The sequence below is a fragment of the Armigeres subalbatus genome, chromosome 2, assembly GCF_024139115.2.
Source record: "Armigeres subalbatus isolate Guangzhou_Male chromosome 2, GZ_Asu_2, whole genome shotgun sequence".
NCBI classification, from domain to species: domain Eukaryota; kingdom Metazoa; phylum Arthropoda; class Insecta; order Diptera; family Culicidae; genus Armigeres; species Armigeres subalbatus.
Genome location: NC_085140.1, coordinates 199,693,116 through 199,713,758, shown reverse-complemented (window position 1 = coordinate 199,713,758; position 20,643 = coordinate 199,693,116). Strand labels below are relative to the sequence as shown.

At 40.9% G+C, this 20,643-nt stretch overlaps 1 protein-coding gene across 2 annotated transcripts in view; it reads right to left on the bottom strand.

The window, feature by feature from the left end:
* The window catches only part of LOC134211490 (uncharacterized), a 709,859-nt gene that overhangs the window by 42,146 nt on the left and 647,070 nt on the right, over positions 1-20,643 (bottom strand). Inside the window, exon 1 of one of the 2 annotated variants that reach the window (XM_062688382.1) lies at positions 5,561-5,912. The exons of the other annotated variant lie outside the window; for it this stretch is intronic. The gene's annotated coding sequence lies outside the window, so the exon portion shown is untranslated. Of the gene's footprint in view, positions 1-5,560; positions 5,913-20,643 lie in introns of those variants that run through there. 2 annotated transcript variants of the gene reach the window in all.

The window sequence follows — 20,643 nt, the reverse complement described above, 5'->3', positions numbered from 1 at the left end:
TACCGAGAATCAGCAGACATGCTATTAAATTGAATTATTTTGAAATCCAGCTCAATATTTTTCGATAGTTTGATTCATGAATGAGAAAAAAAAATCATTTTATAAGTCACTTTGTTTTACGTCCTCCTTTTTAAGTGATCTCATAAGAAGGCTTTCTTTTTATTATTCTTTATTAACGTGAGAAAGCTTTCTTTGAAATCCAAAGAACTTAGTAGTTGTTTTACAACTTCAATATTTGCCTTCAAGAATTGTTCCATCTCAGGTCATCGAAGTATTTCCTGGTGTCCACACGCGCAGCCAAAGGTCTATTATCTCTTTTCAAAAATAGTTCATGTCCTTTTTATCCGTAGAATCAAATTGGATACGCTTACTGTTACGTTCCAGATCATCCAAGAATTCCCTGGATTATGGGCCTTGAGGTCTAACCGTGTAACTAAAGATCTGTTATCTCTTTTTTGGTTCATACCCTTGTTAATCCGTAGATCCAAATTGAATAATTCAATAACCGTCCCATCATCCAGAGTTTTGGGCCATAAGGTCCACATGCGTAACCAAATGGTTGTTATCACATTTAAAAAATGGTTCATGCCGTATTCATACTTCGATGTCGCTTGTCAATACGAAACCGAACACAATTTTAAGCATCGTTTCTGGTGTGACAATAATAAATTCGCGTTTACTTGGATAACGAGTTAACAGCAGGATGAAGGGCCGTCGAACAAAAGATCAGAAGGGTAAAATCTCGAATGAACAAATTTTAAAAACCTGATCAAAACAGAATGTTGAATAATATGTAACGAATATAATTATTATCTAAAATCTAGAGTCTACAGACTCGGAAGCCTTTATTTGAGAGGCTTGAAGACTTTTTTCCGAAAAGCTCAGTTGCTTCGTTGCAAGAGAATTGGAAGCATCCTTCTACGTTTCTCGGAAGCCATCTTCCAAGCAGCTCGATGGACTCTTTCAAGAGGTTCGGAAGCCTTTTTTAAAAGGTTCGGAAGCCTCTTTTCAAGAGGCCCGGAGGCCTCCTTTCAAGTCACCCGGAAGCCTCATTTTAGGAGGTTTGGAAATTTTCTTTCAGAGGCCCGGAAGCCTTTTTTCAAGGGGCTTGGAAAGCATTTTTTAAAGGTTCGAAAGCCTCCTTTCAAGAGGCTTGAAAGCATCCTTTCTACAGATTCGGAGGTCTTCTTTTAAGCTTTCTTCTTTAAACACTCTTTTTTTTTCTTTTCTCCTTTTTTAAAGGCTCGGAAAGCTCTTTTCAAAAGACTCGGGAGGCTCCGTTCAAGAGGCTCGGAATTCTTCTTTCAAAAAGCGTCCTTTCAAGATACAGACCTCATTAGATATGGGAACATCCATAAATTACGTAACGCTTTGATGGAGGGCGTTTGCTTGAAGTGTGACAATCCATACAAAATTTTCAAATGTTTCATACAAAAAGTGTGACATAGGGGGGAGGGGGGTTGAAAATGGCCAATTTTTGCGTTACGTAGTTAACGGATCTTCCCTTTTGGCAACATTCGGTTTTGGCAACATTCGATTTTGGCAACAACTATTCGATTTGGGCAACACAATTTTTTTAATTTTCTTATTGCGTAATATCGTCAATAACGTAAATAGGGTAGAGAACCATTTGGACAGCACCCCCTATTCCCGTCAGCGACGTTTATTACTCGAGCGCATTACTACCGAATTACTTGTTTTTTAGAACATGGTTAGTGCCTGTCGATATCTAGTGATGTACAAACAATCAAGCCATTTGATTGGAACGCGGTCAAGTTATTAACGTTGCGGACGGGAATAAGGGCTGCTGCCCAAATGGTGCCGCTCCCTACGTAAATATCGTAATCATCGTAAAACAAGTGGTTTGACCCCTCATACGACGTAAAAAAAAATTGTAAAAAGGACGCGTAAGTTTTTTTTTTCGAGATAAATGTCTAAATATAGAAATTTTCGTAAACGAAATTGGTTAGACTCCGGAACCGACAAAAAAAAATGGAAAAAAAGCCGCGTAATTTTTTTTACTGTAAACGTTTATATTTCAAAATTCGCGTAGAAAGGGTCACAGTGTGTCTAGCGTCACAAAGAGTGAAAAAATGTCACAAAAAGTGAAAAAAATGAAGTATCACGAGAAAAAAAAAATTCGATTTTGGCAACATAAATATTCCGAACGTGATGCCAAAATCGAATGGGGTCTGTACTCAGAAGCCTTATTTTAAGTGGCTCGAAAGCCTTCTTTCAAGAGGCTCAGAAACCTCTTTTAAAGTGGTTTGAAAGCATCCATCAAAAGGCTCGGAAGGCTCTCTTAAAAAAGCTCGGAAAGCTTCTTCCAAGAGGATCAGAAGCCTCCTTTCGAGTAGTTCAGAAGCCTTCTTCAAAAGGCTCGAAGCCTTCCTTTAAAAGACTCGGAATTCTTTTTTCAAGAGGCTTGGAAGCGTCCATTCAAGATACTCCGAAGCCTCCTTTTAAATGGCTTGGAAGCCTTCTTTTAAAGGCTCGGAAGACTCTCTAGCAGGACAAATCCTACTGCTTTCGTTGCAGCAGCACTTGTGTGACTCGATTTGGTCGTATATGAGTTACAGAAACTATGAGAAGTTTGCTACTCGGGCTCTTTTAAAAAGCTCCAAAGCCTCCTTTGGGGCCGTACACTAATTACGTAAGCATTTTTTGGGTTTTTTAACCCCCCTCCCCCCCTGTAAGATGTTTCCCATACAAATATTTTTTTATTTATATGGAGCGTAAAAAAATGGAAGACCTTCTCCCTCCGTAAGTGCTTACGTAATTAGTGTACGACCTCTTTCAACAGGCTTGGAAGTCTTCTTTTAAAAGGCTCGGAAGACTCTTTTAAAAAGGCTCGGAAGGCTCATTTCAAGAGGCTTGGATTTTTTCTTTCAAGAGGCTTGGAAGCGTTCATTCAAGATACTCCAATGCCTCCTTTTAAGTGGCTAAAAAGCCGCCATTCAATATGGTCGGAAGACTCTTTTCAAGCGGCTTGTAAGCCTTCTTTCAAAAACTCGAAAACCTCCCATGCTCTGAATTATATTTTTGAGAGGCTTGGATGCGTATTTTCAAGAGGCTCAACAGCTTCCTTTCTAGATACTCAGAATGCTCCTTTTAAGTGTCTCGGAAGCCTTCCATAACATGGCTCGTAGGGTCTCTCAAGAGGCTCGGAAGCCTCCTTTCAAGAGGCTCGGAAGCCTCCTTTCAAGAGGCTCGTAGGGTCTTTCAAGAGACTCGGAAGCCTCCTTTCAAGAGGCTCGGAAGCCTCCTTTCAAGAGGCTCGGAAGCCTCCTTTCAAGAGGCTCAGAAGCCTCCTTTCAAGAGGCTCAGAAGCCTCCTTTCAAGAGGCTCAAGCCTCCTTTCAAGAGGCTCAGAGCCTCCTTTCAAGAGGCTCAGGGCCTCCTTTCAAGAGGCTCAGGCCTCCTTTCAAGAGGCTCTGGAAGCCTCCTTTCAAGAGGCTCAGAAGCCTCCTTTCAAGAGGCCTGGAAGCCTCCTTTCAAGAGGTTCAGAAGCCTCCTTTCAAGAGGCTCAGAGCCTCCTTTCAAGAGGCCTGGAAGCCTCCTTTCAAGAGAGCTCGAAGCCTCCTTTCAAGAGGCCTGAAGCCTCCTTTCAAGAGGCCTCAAGCCTCCTTTCAAGAGGTCTGGAAGCCTCCTTTCAAGAGGCTCAGAAGCATCCTTTCAAGAGGCCTGGAAGCCTCCTTTCAAGAGGCTCAGGAAGCCTCCTTTCAAGAGGCTCAGCCTCCTTTCAAGAGGCTCAGAAGCCCCCTTTCAAGAGGCCTGGAAGCCTCCTTCAAGAGGCTCAAGCCTCCTTTCAAGAGGCCTGGAAGCCTCCTTTCAAGAGGCCTGGAAGCCTCCTTTCAAGAGGCTCGGAAGCCTCCTTTCAAGAGGCTCGGAAGCCTCCTTTCAAGAGGCTCGGAAGCCTCCTTTCAAGAGGCTCGGAAGCCTCCTTTCAAGAGGCTCGGAAGCCTCCTTTCAAGAGGCTCGGAAGCCTCCTTTCAAGAGGCTCGGAAGCCTTCTTTTAAGAGGCTCGGAAGCCTCCTTTCAAGAGGCTCGGAAGCCTCCTTTCAAGAGGCTCGGAAGCCTCCTTTCAAGAGGCTCGGAAGCCTCCTTTCAAGGGGTTTAGGTTTTTATTCAACATCGCTTCGGAGGGAGTAATACGAAGGTCAGTGGTACGATTTTCATCAAGTCCGTACAATTTTTTGATTTCGCCGACGACATATATATTATGTCACGTAACTTTGAGAAGATGGAGGAAGCCCACTTCAGACTGAAGAGCGATACTAACTGGTTTAGACTTGTCATCAACACGTCTGTTGGGAAAACCATCCATCATTCACGCCGTTTAAATCAGACGACTGCGATGGGCCGGGCACATAGCCAGAATGTCGGTAGTAATCCGGTGGAAATGGTTCTCGACAGCGATTTGATGGGCACAAGAAGGCAAGATGCGCAGCGAGCAAGGTGGAGGACTTTTCGCGGACCCTCTGTAGACTTCGTGGTTGACGACGTGCAGCCATGGACTGAGCTGAATTAAGAAGACTTTTATGTTCTGCACAGGCCACTCCAGCCTTAGTATGAGCAAATAAATAAAATCTCTAAGTGAAGATCCATTAATTACGTAACACTAAAATCGCCCCCATCTTCCCTATGTCAAGTTTTTTGCAAGGAACATGAAAATTTTGTACGGATTGTCACACTTCAGGAAACCCCTTCCCATTATAAGCGTTACGTAACTTATGGATGTTCCCTAAGAGCACCACACAACGGTTACGACGAATCGGCAACCATCAATTACAAAACCATTTTTTAATTGATTGAAAGATTGAATTGAAAATTATTTTCAGAGATTTTAGTGGAATGATGTCATTAGACAAATTTGTATTGTTCCATTCAATTCCATTCTTGACCCCCAAAGAATGTAATTGAATAGAAAAGGTACATTTTTTTTGTTGGGGCGTAGAACCACTGCGTCCATTGAGTTGAACTTTTGTGGTACTCGTCTCATGGCAAACCCAAATAGGAGTTTTTTCGGCTTTGAGATAAGATGAATATTGAAGTGTGAGTTGGATAATAGAATAGTTTCCCATGTTTTTATTCCTCTGACCAAAGCAAGATTTATAAAAAGAATTTTCGAAATTACTGCCTACACGCTTTTCCACTCACAGTCATTACCGATTACGGGTCACGCGAACGGAACACGCAGAGATATCTCAATTATGCACAGCATACATATGTTCCACACAGCGGAAAAAGAAATTTAATATCCTAATTAAGACAGGAAGCAAACACTTTCAGACCTTATAAGCTGCAGCGCAAACACGCGCACTCACACAGCAGCAGTGTCAGTGCACGAAAGCAAAGCTCTCGATTATATCAACAAGGTTGCGCTGGAAAAGCGTACGGATGGGAAAACCAAACGATACATCTGTTTTTTTTTCAAAGGGGCATTCCTAAATCCAAAACCAACTACAAAAAGAAGAAAAATATATTTCTAGCTTTGTCATCACCATTCAGAAAAAGCAAATTCGAAATTTAATTATTCTAATGTTCCAAGATTTACTTACTTTTTATGCTAAATTGTTTTCTTTATTCTTTTTCGGTGACACAAAACACACGAAGAAAACTTTCCAAGCAAGCATTCACCACATTAACTCCAATGTCATGATAAGCTCGGTGAACCATAATTTTCCACTTTTCTCTAAGCAAAATAACTCCGATTTTCCAAATTGATTTTCCACTTATTTTTCAAACTCCAATCACTTGATTTGTATCGTGTTATCCGCGCGACGTTAATTAGATTGGAATTTTGCACCGACAAACCATTTTTAGTTTCACCACAGGATGAGGGAAAATATGGGTGAATCCTTTCTCGTCTCGATACACAATGATATCAGCAGGATACGCTTAGATTCGCATCAGTGAATGTTTTTCACAATACATAGTGTCCTTCGAAGTGATGGGCAACCGTTGATGACAGGACCTTTTGACAGACAGCTAGGCTGGTTTCTGTTGTTTCACATTCAGATGGCTCGAAGGGGAATCATGCGCAGTAAGGATAATTTCAATCGGGCGGGAAAATCAGTTGGATATGAAATGCGATGAGGGAACTTTTCGTCGTACCAAATGTGTTAAAGGATCACAAAAGATTGCAATTTACTGGTTTCAGATTCCCTGTCTCTTTTACAAAATGTTATGTAGAGAATGTAAATAAATGCGAAAAAATGTTTACTCATCCTTGAACCCTTACGTTGCTTACGTCTACCGACCTAATGAGCGTTTTGTAGATAGTTAGTTTGGTACGGCGGCGCACAGAAGGACCAATCTTCAAAAAGACGGTCAAGAACCATTTTTTCAAAATGATCCAAATTGATAACTTGAGTCATGGGGTGTTAGTAGAATACTTGACGATGATGTTAACATAGTTTTGACTCATTTTATTCGGGTGGATCTTACCTTTACAGTCAATACAAGTTGAGCATGTTGTCGATTTTTAATTCTGTTAAATCTTGTAACATTTATCTTACTGCTTCATTATGTTTGCCACGACGTATACATCACCCAAACCTATTATATTTGGCACCATCACAAAGTGTAGTCCAAAAACTAATAAAGCCACGCATATACGTTCGTAAATTATTTTTGATCGCGCAGAAAATACTCGGTCTTTATTATGTATAAAATAATTATTGTATTATCTCCTTGCTATATTCATTGTGAAATTCAAAAAGGTACCCATCGGTACCCATCAATGAAATTCACACTGTAGTTTCATTTTTTTTGTCAGGAATCCAATCCTGCAGAAATTAGGTTCCGCCAGCCTCCGCCCGCTCAGTTATTTCGGTTTTACCGACAGTGGTCATTTCGGTCTTGCCAATCAATTTTGATAAAAAGCAACGCACAATATGTTTTCTCTTCTCCTTCTTCTTCTCATTTACCCCAATACAATGGTGCGACATCAGCTGAAAATTGTCTAGGGGTCGTACACTTATTACGTAAGCGTTATTTCTGGTTTTTTCAACCCTTCATGTAAGATTTCTTACATACAAATGATTTTTTTATTTATATGTAGGTAAAACGACAGATCCCCTTCCCCCATCAGGGCATACGTAATATGTGTACGGCCCCCTAGTACCATTTGTTCTTGTCTCACGCATACTTTAATTAAGGAAATTCCACGTGATCATGAGTTTTTACAGGCACTTGCGCTCTGAGATTTTGAAAATATTGTTAAAGGAAGTAGGACAACTATCAAGTCATGTCATGTTTAGTCGCAATGCAGGGAGAGTATTTTATTTGATCCCTACGTCTAATTTTCCATACTTACTCTGTAAAAAGATCATGAGTTTTTCACATGAACCGTAATATCAAGAAATGATTTGCGCCTCTACAGCTTTACTTTGTGTAGGAACGAAATAAAATCCATTCTATATGTTTACAATGTCTAATGATAGAATACATTTTTCCGTTAGCACTGCAGTGAGGCGACGACAGAAATTGGTAATTAAAGGAATACCTGTGAAAGTGCTCATAGAAATAGAACTCTACACTGGCGGCGCTAGCCATTGATATTTGATGAGGCACCACTTGGTGCAAGCACGTTGTCTTTGAGAACGTTAGCGTGCTTGCGACGACTGGTGCCCCACCTCTCGTTCCGGTAGTGGATCTCTAGCTTACGGGTCGGTGATGTCGAGAAGATGAACCATCCATTCAATGAAATATCATAATATGTGGCCTGCTAGACCATTTTATTCACTTCTAACATTTTTGACCGTCTTTTTTGGAATTGGTCCCACTGTGCGGCGGCGGCATCGTTGCACCGATCCATCGTTGCACCGATCCATCGTTGCCTTGACCAACAGTATCAGTTTATCCGGAAATCCGTATTCGTGCTGTCATAACTGGTTTAAATCATTTGCGGACAGGATTTGGCAATTAGGGCTTTTTGAAAGTTATCATGAGGTATAGCCCCCCGAATCAGTTCATTATCGCAAAAGCTTCCGAAAAACGTCTCCCACTGTATGCTACCTATCGGGAGTGTATAAAGCCATGATAAGTGAGAGATTTTTTCATTCTCCTCTGGCTTCAAACCCTGAATGCGGCTTTTTTTTCTCTACCAGAACATATTTATTTATATGTATATCAACAGGCACCCCACAGCACGAGAAGCAAACTGGAACACCGACGTCTTAGGTTTAGGCGACTTACATTAAAGTCGAACGCTGAAGCGACTTTATTAAATATCCTTTGCAGTCCAGTCGCACCGCACATGCTGTAATTGGTACGTTGAAACGGTAAACGGAGCAAGGAGTTACTTCTCAAAGACCGATGGGCAACGTTGATGTTCACTTGCCCAAGAAGCGCTGGACATTCTAAGCGACCTTGAAGGGCTTCAGCAATAAACAAAGCCCTCGCCGTATTCCTACGCACATGCAGGGGCTCCAGATAATTTAGTTGACGACGATCGTGGTAATTCGGCAGTTGAACAGGGTTTCTCCAGGGTAACTTACGTAGTGCGAAGCGCAAAAACCTGCGTTGTATCGACTCAATTCTTTCAACGCCGTGGTTGTAGTTTGGGCTCCATATCTCAGAACAATATTCTAAGATGGAACGCGATAAGGAGCAGTATAACACTTTCGACCCTGCCATCGACGGATTGCATGGAGCCCACATGTAGTTACCTGCAGGTAAATATTTTTCTGACTCTTTTATGCCATTTAAACTTCATAGGGATTGTTCAAAAATTACGTCCAAGATTTGAGGGGGGAGGGGGTTCTAGAATTTGTGACAGTTTGTGACTAAGTTAATAATATTTATTTTGCTTTTAATTTGCTGCTGAGGGAATTAATTCCCACTAAATTTCTTGTAAAAGTGGTGTACAAAGAAAACGAACCATTCAATATTTTATAGTTGTTCGTACAGGGGGAGGGGGTCAGTGATTTGTGACAGATTGTGCCAAGAGGGGGGAGAGAAACCGATGGACGATGGACGTAATTTTTGAACGATCCCATAGTCTTGCCTTTCATTTATCGATAGCCGAAGACGTTGACGGAACATAGCTCTCCGCAGGATAAATCTTCAAGCACCTATACCTGGAGTCGAGCGTCCGGCTGCTGGAACTCAACGATGACTGCGCTTTCTTTACGTGAGTTTTAAATATTGAGCTAGTAAATTCAGGATGGTAATATTAACTTTTGTTCCCAGAATATTCAACGTAGACCGAACATTCGCCGCAAGATCCCGGAAAGCAATTAACTCGATCCAAAGGAATAGAATATAAGCAAATATGTAAACGGGAGGAAGCTGCATGCGGAATAATATAAATAATAAAATAAAGATATCATAAAATAATAACAGAATGAACAATTTTTAATTTGTTTAACTTATTATTTTGGAAAACCTAAATTAAAAATGCGCACGTAAAATTAAGAATGAACATAATGTGTTATTTTGAAAGTATCACTTGTTGATTCTAATGTAGAATGCACCTCTCGTTTTAAGAGGAAAATGTTATTTTAAAAATGTTCGTCTTGTCAAAGTTCTTGCGAGGTGACATTTTTGGCATTGGTAGATTTCAAAGTTCATTTTGTTGAACCATATATGGTTCAACGTGCACTGACTGATGTGATCTACACAGAAGAAAAAATCGTTGGTAAAATTGAAAAACGATTGGTAAAATTAAGAAAATTAGTTAGTGATTTTCAGTAGAAAATATTGAACTGTTAAATCTACCAATGCTATAGTATACTATCGGTTATATAGGAAGTCAAGCAGAGCAAGTTAGTATTTATCGATCGCCCGCGTGTAAAGCCATGTTAACTCAAGTAAAAAAGGTCATTCCATTCATGTGCCAACCCACATGGATTTTTGCAATGCGGTTATACTCATGAAAGGTATGTGTGAAATCAATGAATTATCGCCAATATTTGTTTCTATCAAATACATTGTTTATTAAAATGAAATCCATAATGTTGACACATACTTTTCAAGAAGTCAGTTTATGGAGTACATTTGCAGTAAAAATGATTTCTGATTGCTGGATTTTCGTGTTTATTCTTGAATAGTTTCGGTTTTCTAATGTTTATTTTTCCTCTTAATCAAACTACGAATGTGATATGTAATGAAATTTTATTGATAAAATGTTTGCATATGAGAACTCATAGTTTTTGATTATTTATCGAACGCAGGATGACTTTCGCCGAGACTAATTATTGCATATAGATAGCAGCGGCCGTAAACTGTTCTGAGCAGAGTTGTTTCGAGAAGCGCTGGATGCCATGTTCGCCTCTCTAAAAATAGCTGGCTTTCAAGCTGGTAGTTGCTTTTTGGGTTGTTCTCCTCCCTCACGCTATCTGCAATGTCCCGCATTTGACTAACTTATTTTGGTGTAATTGCAGGCAGTACCTGGAATGGTAATTTTTCAGTCTAATCGTAATTTTAATAATTAAATAAAGGGAATAACTTGTGAATTACTTACAAATTTGAATGCCGAAATGGGACGCGAAAGACACGGAAGCGTTACCGTACCGTACCGTACTTACATTTTTCTGCTTTAGGCTCAGCAACGAAAGTTTTCACGAGACGCCATTTTTTCTCAACTCGTTTTCAACAGCTTTTGGTCGTCGAGTAAGGCTTGAATTAAATGTATTTGTCAAATGCAAGGAATGTGCCGCACGTATGATGACCATTTGAATCATATTAATTCAATGAGAAGGCGTATTTCAGCAAAGTATGAGCAAATACACATACTTTTAAGGAGTCAATTTTCTTGAGTGTTGGTCGTTGCTGAGATTCTGTAGCTCCCACGCTCCGACTAATGGGGGCGGCGCCACCCGCTTACCCATGTCAGAGCGGAGCATTCTCCATCCGGATGCTTTCAGTCAGCATCTGCCGAAAAACCGAGAAAGCTGTGATACGTGCACCCGTATGTATGTCAATCATGAACATGTTACATTAGTGATGGGTAGACGCATCAATCGTTCAGATCTGATGTCACGTCGTATGACGTTTTTTTGTCATATAGAAATGGGCGCTTCCCAAATTTGATTCGATTTTTCTTTTTCTATTACGATTATCATTTTAATTACAAAACAATATTTGGGTATATTGAGAATTTATATTTTAAATGTTTAGACTATATATTACTACACACAGCACATGTTTCGAAATGGACAAATTGATATGAAATTTGCGAGAAAAAAAAATCCACGTGTCTTGGAGGGACTCGAACCCTCAACCTCCTACTCTCTAGATAGGCGTGATAACCCCTACACAACAAGACCACTTAAAGGTCACGTTTGCGGAAAAGCCATCAGAATCCGAGTACCAACCTCCACCGCGGTTAGCTCTTTTTTGCAAATTGAATATCTTTCGGATGCTTGATTTGTCCAGTCTTCATGTGCTTTACTGTTGTTTATCCACAGCCAAGCGAGTGCACATTGTTTATTAAACGAGAGGATCGCACTCCATGGCCCCAACAACGGGCTGATCTTACGGAAACATACATTTGTTTTGACCAACATGTGTACCAGACTATTTGGTTGATATTGACACCGTTTCCGATGAACTGAAACGTGAAAGAAATGAAATCATGGATAATTTTTCCTCATCATAATTGTGGGTGACTCAGCACCATCACACCATCTCAACGCGCAATCTCTTCTTCGGTTGGTCCAGTTGGTTTTGATATTTTGCCCAAACGATGTTCTGCTGCTGTGATATTGCCATTTCGATACATGTTCCGCCTATTACCGGCCACAGATACATTTACGCCCTTCTGATAAGCCATAATATGTTTCCGATTTATAAGAAAAGAAACATGAAAGACAACTACGACTCAATCTCTCAATTTAGAAGTTTGTTGTGGTGGAACTGATTTTCAGCTATTGCCAACCTTCGATCGTTGATACGCAACATGTGCTCATGGCTGAGTAACTGCTCAACTTCCACGAATCTACTAACGTTTACTCCATCCGCGATGAAGACCATGTCCAAGGGATTTTATATATAAATTATACTGCCGCTAACCGCAAGTCAGACTTATCTGTATATGGACGCCATATCCAGATAAGTCTGACTTGCGGTTAGCGGCAGTATACGTATACGAATGGAATATATGCCGATCTGGCTGTATTAGCAATCCATATCAATATGCGACAGTCATGCTTGCAGCGCAGTATTAAAGTCAAAATCCCAAATTAATTTACCAAGTAGTGGTACTGCCTTTGTACGAAACAGGAAAAAAATGAAGGACATATACTATCTCCAGTGCCAACTGGCGGTGTTTGAATGATAGTTAGCTTTCGTCACTTGATGCGAACAGACGCGTTTTGTTGGAAAGCCGGCTAGTTTCAATCGTATCTAAATAAGATTTTCTTACAATTTACCGGCGGTTATTCCGCTTTCGTTATTTTCGCTTGTGTTATTCCACCTCGTAGGTGGCACTCGTTCAACCATGAACGCACCACACCGTCGCGTAAACACGTTCAGAATAGAATTCGCGAATCTATCGAAGAAACCAAGTTTGGAGAACATTCACCGCTTCATCGCTGAAGCGCTTGGTGTGTGTGTGTGTATCTTCAATCTAACCCCCACTGTCCGGCAGTGGTATTATGGAAGAAAGCTGTCTTTAATAAAGTCAGCTTTAGCCCGGGAGTTAGAAGGTGTTAGCTCTACTGCAGCTCCAGTAACCCATTTCAGACTGCCTGGTAACTCACGTCCAGTCCGAGGTCACTTTCACTTGCAATAAGCCCCGCCTGTTTATGCTACCATTATCAATTGGATAATGGATCCATAAACAAACTTCCGGATTTTTAAATCCAGCGCGTATTTAGTTTTGGAATCATATAAAAACAAATTGAAACAATCTCACCAAATTGATCAAATTCCGTATAAATGAACTGAGGAAGAAAAGACCACAACTAGTGTCCACGAAAAAATCACTACTCTTCCAGCTCTAATCCGAGCAGTTCGTTAATGATCCATATTTTCCTGGTATTATTACACATTCAAACATATTTTCACCAAACACATCCGCGTATACAAAATACACAAACGATTTCGCGCGTTCTAATAAGAATACACTTGAGTCAATGTCACCAAACTCGTAAATCACAAACTTCAGATAACTTAAACTTTTTTCTTCTAGTACATATGCAAAAAATATACATCAGCCGAATTTATTTCTTGCGGAAACGAACAAAAACGTGACAGCCCTTCATCGCTGAAGCGCTTGGTCTATCGAAAACCCAAGTTGTGAGAGTGCAAATTAACCACTACTTATGGTGTGCTTTCGTGAAATGCGTCGATCTCGAGACCGCGCAATCTATTGTTCAACAACATGACAACCGGCACGAGATTGAAGTTTCTGGGAAAAAGATCAAACTGAGAATTCTAATGGAGGATGGTGCTGTCGACGTTCGTCTCCATGATCTTTCAGAAGACGTAGCAAATGAGGCTATTGTTGAACACATGTCTAACTATGGACAAGTATTAGCAATCGAGGAGCTGGCATGGTCGGAGAAGTATGCTTTTGACGATATTCCTTCGGGTATTCGCTCAGTTAAGATGATTCTCAAAAGTCAAATCAAGTCATACATCACTGTGGAAGGCGAGACCACCTACGTCACATATTTCGGCCAGAAGCACACATGTAGACACTGTAACGAATACATTCACTCGGGTATTCCTTGTACTCAGAACAAGAAGCTTTTAGTACAAAAATTAAGTGTCAACGATCGCATAAACACCACCAAACAATCTTCAAAAACCAGCTCGTATGCTAATGCAGTTAAAAGGGACACGGGACCTACCTTTGTTCTTCCTTCGACTTCTTCACCGCCAGCGGCGGTAACTTCATTGCCGTCACTGCAACCTGAAAACTCCGAACTGAACACAGCGATGGAGCCTCCCGCTACACACATGGAATGCAACTCGGCATGTCTTGTGATGTATACAAATACAGAGATGCCGCAGGGACCAGCAGCGATTATAGCTACCGTACAACAGGTGGCCGCACGGGTCGTTACTGCAGATGATAGTTTCAAAACGCCACTAGTTCCCAACCCAAAAACCAATACTGATATAGACGACGGAGTACATAGTGACGGCTCAACAGCTTCGTCGAGCAGCACAAACCGTTCACTGCGACCAAAAAAATACAAGTATGAGTACCCCACACTTAAAAAACCGAACCAAGATCGACGCACTTTCAAACCGTAAATAATAATAGGGATGGCTTTCCAGAGTTACAATATTGGAACTATCAATATTAACAATATAACTAATGAAAACAAACTCAACGCACTTCGACACTTCGTTAGACAGCAAGATCTGGATATTGTATTCCTCCAGGAAATCGAAAATGAAACACTAGCAATCTCTGGCTATAACTCCATCTTCAATGTTGATCATACTAAAAGAGGTACGGCGATCCTGCTCAAAGACTATATAAAATACACACACGTTGAGAGAAGTTTGGACTCGAGATTAATTTCACTTCGTATAAACGATAACATAACAGTTTGCAATATATATGCACTATCTGGAAGTCAACACCGTACCAGCAGAGAAGCCTTCTTCAATAATACGGTTGCATTCTACCTTCGAAACCAAACCGAATACACTATCTTGAGCGGGGATTTTAATCCGGTAACTCACCCGAAAGACTCCACTGGTATCAGTAATTTCAGTATTGCACTCAAAAACACAGTTCAACAAATCCGATTAGCCGATGTATGGGAGCTACTGTATGGTAACCGGGTCGAGCATACATACATATGCCAAAACTCAGCTTGCCGAATTGATAGAATATACATCAGCTCAAACTTACGTCCTCAACTTCGTACCGCGGTCACACATGCATGTTCATTCACGGATCATCTAGCTGTAACAGCAAGGCTCTGTCTTCCTTCTATGGGTAGAGAGCGAGGGAGAGGTTTCTGGAGCCTTCGTCCAAACATACTAACAAACGACGTTCTTGAGGATTTCGGAATGAAATGGACCTACTGGACACGACAACGAAGAAATTTCAACTCTTGGATGGAGTGGTGGATTTTCTTCGTGAAGCCTAAACTTCGATCCTTCTTTCGAAGAAAATCCTACGAGCTCTCAGCAGAATTTCACAACCAACATCAACGATTGTACACACAGCTTCGCTCCGCCTACAACAATTATCTGGACAATCCAAGAGCGCTTGTTGACATCAACAAGTTCAAATCGAAAATGTTGATCTTGCAAAGGAAAAACACCCATATGTTCCAGAGAATAAACGAAACTCGTCTTGCAGGAGAACCGTTGTCAGTTTTCCAATTAGGAGAAAGGAATCGGAAACGCACTGTTATACAGGAGATCGAAGATAACAACGGTCACATAATTGAAGATCCAATCACTGTTCAGGAGCACATCGTCAACTATTTCAAGGATCTGTATGCTGAAACAAATACTCCTGAAGAACGACACCCCTTTCGTTGTGAACCGAAAATTCCTCAGAACAGTCATTTGAATAACAACTTGATGGATCCTATCACCACAAGCGAAATATTTTCTGCACTAAAGGGAAGCGCAGCTCGGAAATCACCTGGCTCCGATGGAATCCCTAGGGAGTTCTATCTGTGGGCTTTCGTTATTATACACAGAGAGCTCAATTTGCTTCTGAACGAAGGTCTAAGTGGTAATATATCGCCAGAGTTTGTCAACGGAGTAATTGTATTAGTACGTGTGGAGAACGGGTTAGCTTCTCTCAACGTGTAATATTCTCACTGTCTCTTATCCCCATGTATGTTGACAGATGAATGAACAGGTGTTCATTCTATGGCTGGCAAAATGACACGTCGTGCTCTGCAGTCAACGCATCGGCATGACTCGGTCTCTTTCATCGATTGACCATCGGACGTAGAAGGACGTGGACATTTCGACAGTAGCACCATAAGCTGGTAGACTGGATTATTTTCCAGACTCCACATTTGGCGATCCGTGCCAGGATTTATTGTCCACCCGACAATAAAGCTAATATATAAAGTTATCTACCGTTAACCAGCAGTCATAATGAGATAAATTGGTAAGTAAAAATTAATCAAACAAATGTGAAAAAATGGGCGAATACAGCTCCGATTTTTTCCGTAAGAAAAAACGGCATACTAGATGGCGCAGACTATCGCTAAACGTTCTGGGAAGTGTGACGATTCATAAAATACCATGCTACGGGTTGGGACTCCTGTCAGCAGCGTACAATGCATTTGTATGCCGTATCAGGTGGGACGCCTGGTAGAATAAATTGCCGCAGAGGGCTTCTGCGAGGTAATTGTGTGAAGTAGCGGGATGCTCGTTTATGAAATCGGGAAAGGCCAAATGGGACGTTTGGTGTTCGATTTCCTTCACAGGTTGGGACTCCTGTGAGCAGTGCTCAAAGCGATTAGGTGTTGTATCAAACGGGACGTCTGATAGAATATTGTATGCCGCAGATTGGAACTTCTGTGAGGTACTGTGTTAGCGAGGCGAGATGCTCGTTTGCGGAATACAGTACATTAAGGCCAAATGGGACGTTTGGTCAATGATTTTCGTTCCACAGGTCCGGACTCCTGTTAGGATGAACTCAGTGAGTTTTCATTGCGAGGGAATGCAACCAAACGGGACGTTTGATGAACAAATAGTAATAGTAATAGTGATATCATTATGAATTGAGCTAGACTAGATGCTAGATTGTTGTTTCCGAAACGCTACCAGAGAGGAAGATATTTGTAAGGTTAAAAATGGTCTAGGTGAAGTATCACGAGATAGATACAGTAGCCAAAATATTCTTTGTTGGGATGGTTTGGATTTAGTCTGTTCTAGAAGTGAAGGTGGGGCCGAACGGATCGTCTGAAACAATGTAAGAATGTTTGATCAAAATTTAAATGGAATCAATTGAGCCAATATCCCTGATTTGTTTCGGTCAATTTTGTCACTGTAGGATTGAGGTGATTTATAATACTGTCCATGAAACTATATAACGACACCTAGCCGAGGATGGGTCTGCGGTCGCAACTGGATTGATGTTTAGAGTAGACCGCGATATGAAGACGCAAGTTTACATAAAAATGCGGTGACGCTGTTTTATTTGACATAGAGTACTTCCGCGTGGACGCAAGGTGCATGTTAAACCAAAACCGCCGTATGGTGTTCATGTGATCAATGCGGTTACAGCAATGATCAAATTGATATGTCGGTTAGTTACGTTTACCACCAATTGGGGTTTTGATGTTGTATAGAGAAGAAGAATAAGTAAAAATGCTCGGGAAAGAAAGTCTCCAAAACTTATCAAAAAAATCTATAAGCAATTTCATTACAAACGGTTAGCAGCACGAGGTTTAACTTTTCTAATTTTTTGAATATAGCTTATAGTCAGTTTGTTTGCAAGTGAAGTTATACAATATTCCATGTATCCGTTCTTTTAATTTTCTTGGTAAATAAAATGGTTTTACTGTTTTAATACCGTCGAAATTAAGGCATATTGTATGCAAAATGTAGGTCTCTGGGAAAAATATTTGGCAAACGGATTAGATCGCTGCCAACCGAATGAACAAATAAATTAAAGCAGTCACAGAGAAACTACAAGGGTGAATAGTACGACCACGGCTTTCGAGACAAGTTAGTTTTCTACATTATCTTTATCTTCTACTTCTATATACATAAAAATGAATTTCTGTCTGTTTGAACCTTATAGACTCCGTAACTACTGAACCGATCGGCGTGAAAATTTGTATGTAGAGGTTTTTGGGGCCGGAGAAGGTTCTTAAAATGGTTCGAGACCCCCCCCTGAAACAGAATTTTCTGCATAACTCAAGAACTAATCATAAAATAAATCTAATTTAGGCGAAACAAAGTTCGTCGGGTCTGCTAGTAATTCATAAAAAAACGATGCTACGGAGTGCCGCTGCTTTAGGCTTATATGCTTATAGTGAGAAAAGATGTATGCAAATATGGAGCCGATGGTAATACACAGCCAAACAACATTGCATTTGTTATAGTCTGTGGTCATGTGGTGAATACAGTGCTTAACTAATTGAACGACACTATTATTTGCAACGATACAATTATTTGAATCATCAGCTTATGATAAGCTACAATGTTCCAACTTCCGGCAATTTTTTTTTTTTGCTCTTTTTCTTGAGAGAGGAAGGAAGATGTGTGGAGAACGGGTTAGCTTCTCTCAACGTGTAATATTCTCACTGTGTCTTATCCCCATGTATGTTGACAGATGAATGAACAGGTGTTCATTCTATGGCTGGCAAAATGACACGTCGTGCTCTGCAGTCAACGCATCGGCATGACTCGTCCTCTTTCATCGATTGACCGTCGGACGAGCAGGACGTGGACACTTCGACAGTAGCACCATAAGCTGGTAGACTGGATTATTTTCCAGACTCCACAGTACGTAAAAAGAATGCAGGCAATACAATCAAGTCATATCGCCCAATATAATTATTAAACTATGACTACACACTTTTGGCACGAATACTGAAGTATAGGATGGATACGGTAATGACTGAACACAATATCATCAGCAATGTACAGAAATGTTCAAATGGACGACGGACTATTTTCGGAGCGACAAGATAGCTCAACTCAGGAAACATCGCCGAGCGGGAAAACTCCTATCCTTCGACCTGGATCACGCATTTGATCGTGTGAACCGACGCTTTCTCTTCAACACGATGGATACTCTCGGATTCAACGTTGACTTGACGCGTCTACTCGCAACAATTTCGGATCTATCAACTTCGCGGCTTTTAGTCAACGGTCATCTCTCTTCTTCGTTTCCGATACAGCGCTCTGTTCGCCAGGGCGACCCGCTGTCGATGCACCTATTCGTTATATACCTCCATCCCAGCCCTGCCGTCCTTCTTAGTCACACTTGGTCGACAACTAAGAAGCTTTGCCCAAATCCAAAAATTTTTATTAGTCTCTTTAGGCTATATGTGTGCATGTGAGCGTGTATGTGTGTACAAAAAATAGTGTGCCGTACAGCCGAACACCTTTACAGTCTCTTTAAATGCTCCCACAGGTGCGGATTCGCACTGCTTCCGCCCACATGGGTCTCAATGATGCACTGTTAGTTACTATCAACTTCCCCCAAAACCAACATTTTGCGCTCCCGCAGGTGCGGATTCGCACTGCTACCGCCCACATGGGTCTCAATGATGCACTGTTGGTTACTATCAAATCCCACCAAAGCCAACATTTTGCGCTCCCGCAGGAGCGGATTCGCACTGCTATCGCCCACATGGGTCTCAATGATGCACTGTTGGTTATTATCAACTCCCCCCAAAGCCAACATTTTGCGCTCCCGCAGGTGCGGATTCGCACTGGTCCCAGTTTCGTATTGGAATTATTGATTTCTCGCTTAACTTTTCAAAAGGACCTAAGTAACATTTTTTTCATGAATTAATTTGAATAGCGCAATCAACAGAACAACATGAAAGTTTTTGATTGCAGTACTCAAATTAATTCATGAAAAAAATGTTACTTAGGTCCTTTTGAAAAGTTAAGCGAGATTTGTTCCCCTAAAATCCCATTTTTACATCGCATGAAAAAAATAGATTATTTTGGGATACTTGGGTCATATCCATCCTCTCCTGCAGAGAATTGAAGAAACTTGTAGTGGTCAGTTTGATTTGGTGGTTGCATACGCGGATGATGTGACTATAATATCGACGTGTGATGGAAAAATTGAGAGAGTGAAACAACTTTTTCACTCTTTTGAGACATGTGCAGGCGCTCTTCTAAACCTGGAAAAAACCTCGGCCTTAGACGTTGGATACGTAACAGCTCGCAACAAAGTGGATGTGCAGTGGGTCCAGACAACAGAACAAGTTAAAATATTAGGGGTTATTTTTTCAAACTCGATTAGACGAATGGTTATTTTGAATTGGAATACACTGATATCAAGAATGGCGCAACTTATCTGGTTGCACAAAATGAGGATCCTTTCACTCCATCAAAAAGTCATATTGATGAACACTTTTGTTTCCTCAAAAATGTGGTACATTTCATCAATTTTACCACTGTATAAAATACACATAGCTAAAATAACCTCACTAATAGGTAGCTTTTTGTGGCACGGTCATACAGCTAGAGTGGCAATACATCAACTGGCACTTCCTGTAAACAGAGGCGGATTAAATCTTCACTTGCCGATATTTAAATGCAAAACACTATTTGTCAACAGACATCTTTGTGAAATCGATTCTATTCCTTTTTATAGAAGTTTCATAGAAGGGATCGGTAATCCTCCAAATCTAGCTCAGCTCCCAACTGATTGCCCGTGTCTTAAGCAAATCTGTCAAGAAATAGCTTATATCCCTCAAGAGGTGTTGAGAGCTCCATCTTCAGCTGCCTTGCATCATCGATATCTGAGCCAAATAACTTGCCCAAAGGTAATGGAAGAGTCACCAAACTCAAACTGGAAAAAAATCTGGCATAACATCAATTCAAAACAGCTAGAATCATCTGAACGAAGCTTTTACTACATGTTAGTGAACAAAAAGGTAACCCACGCAAAGCTCCTGCACCGTATGAATTTGATTCAATCACCAATATGTACTTATTGCGGGATAGCGGATGAAGATCTACAGCATAAATACTCATCGTGTACAAGATCGACAGCCGCATG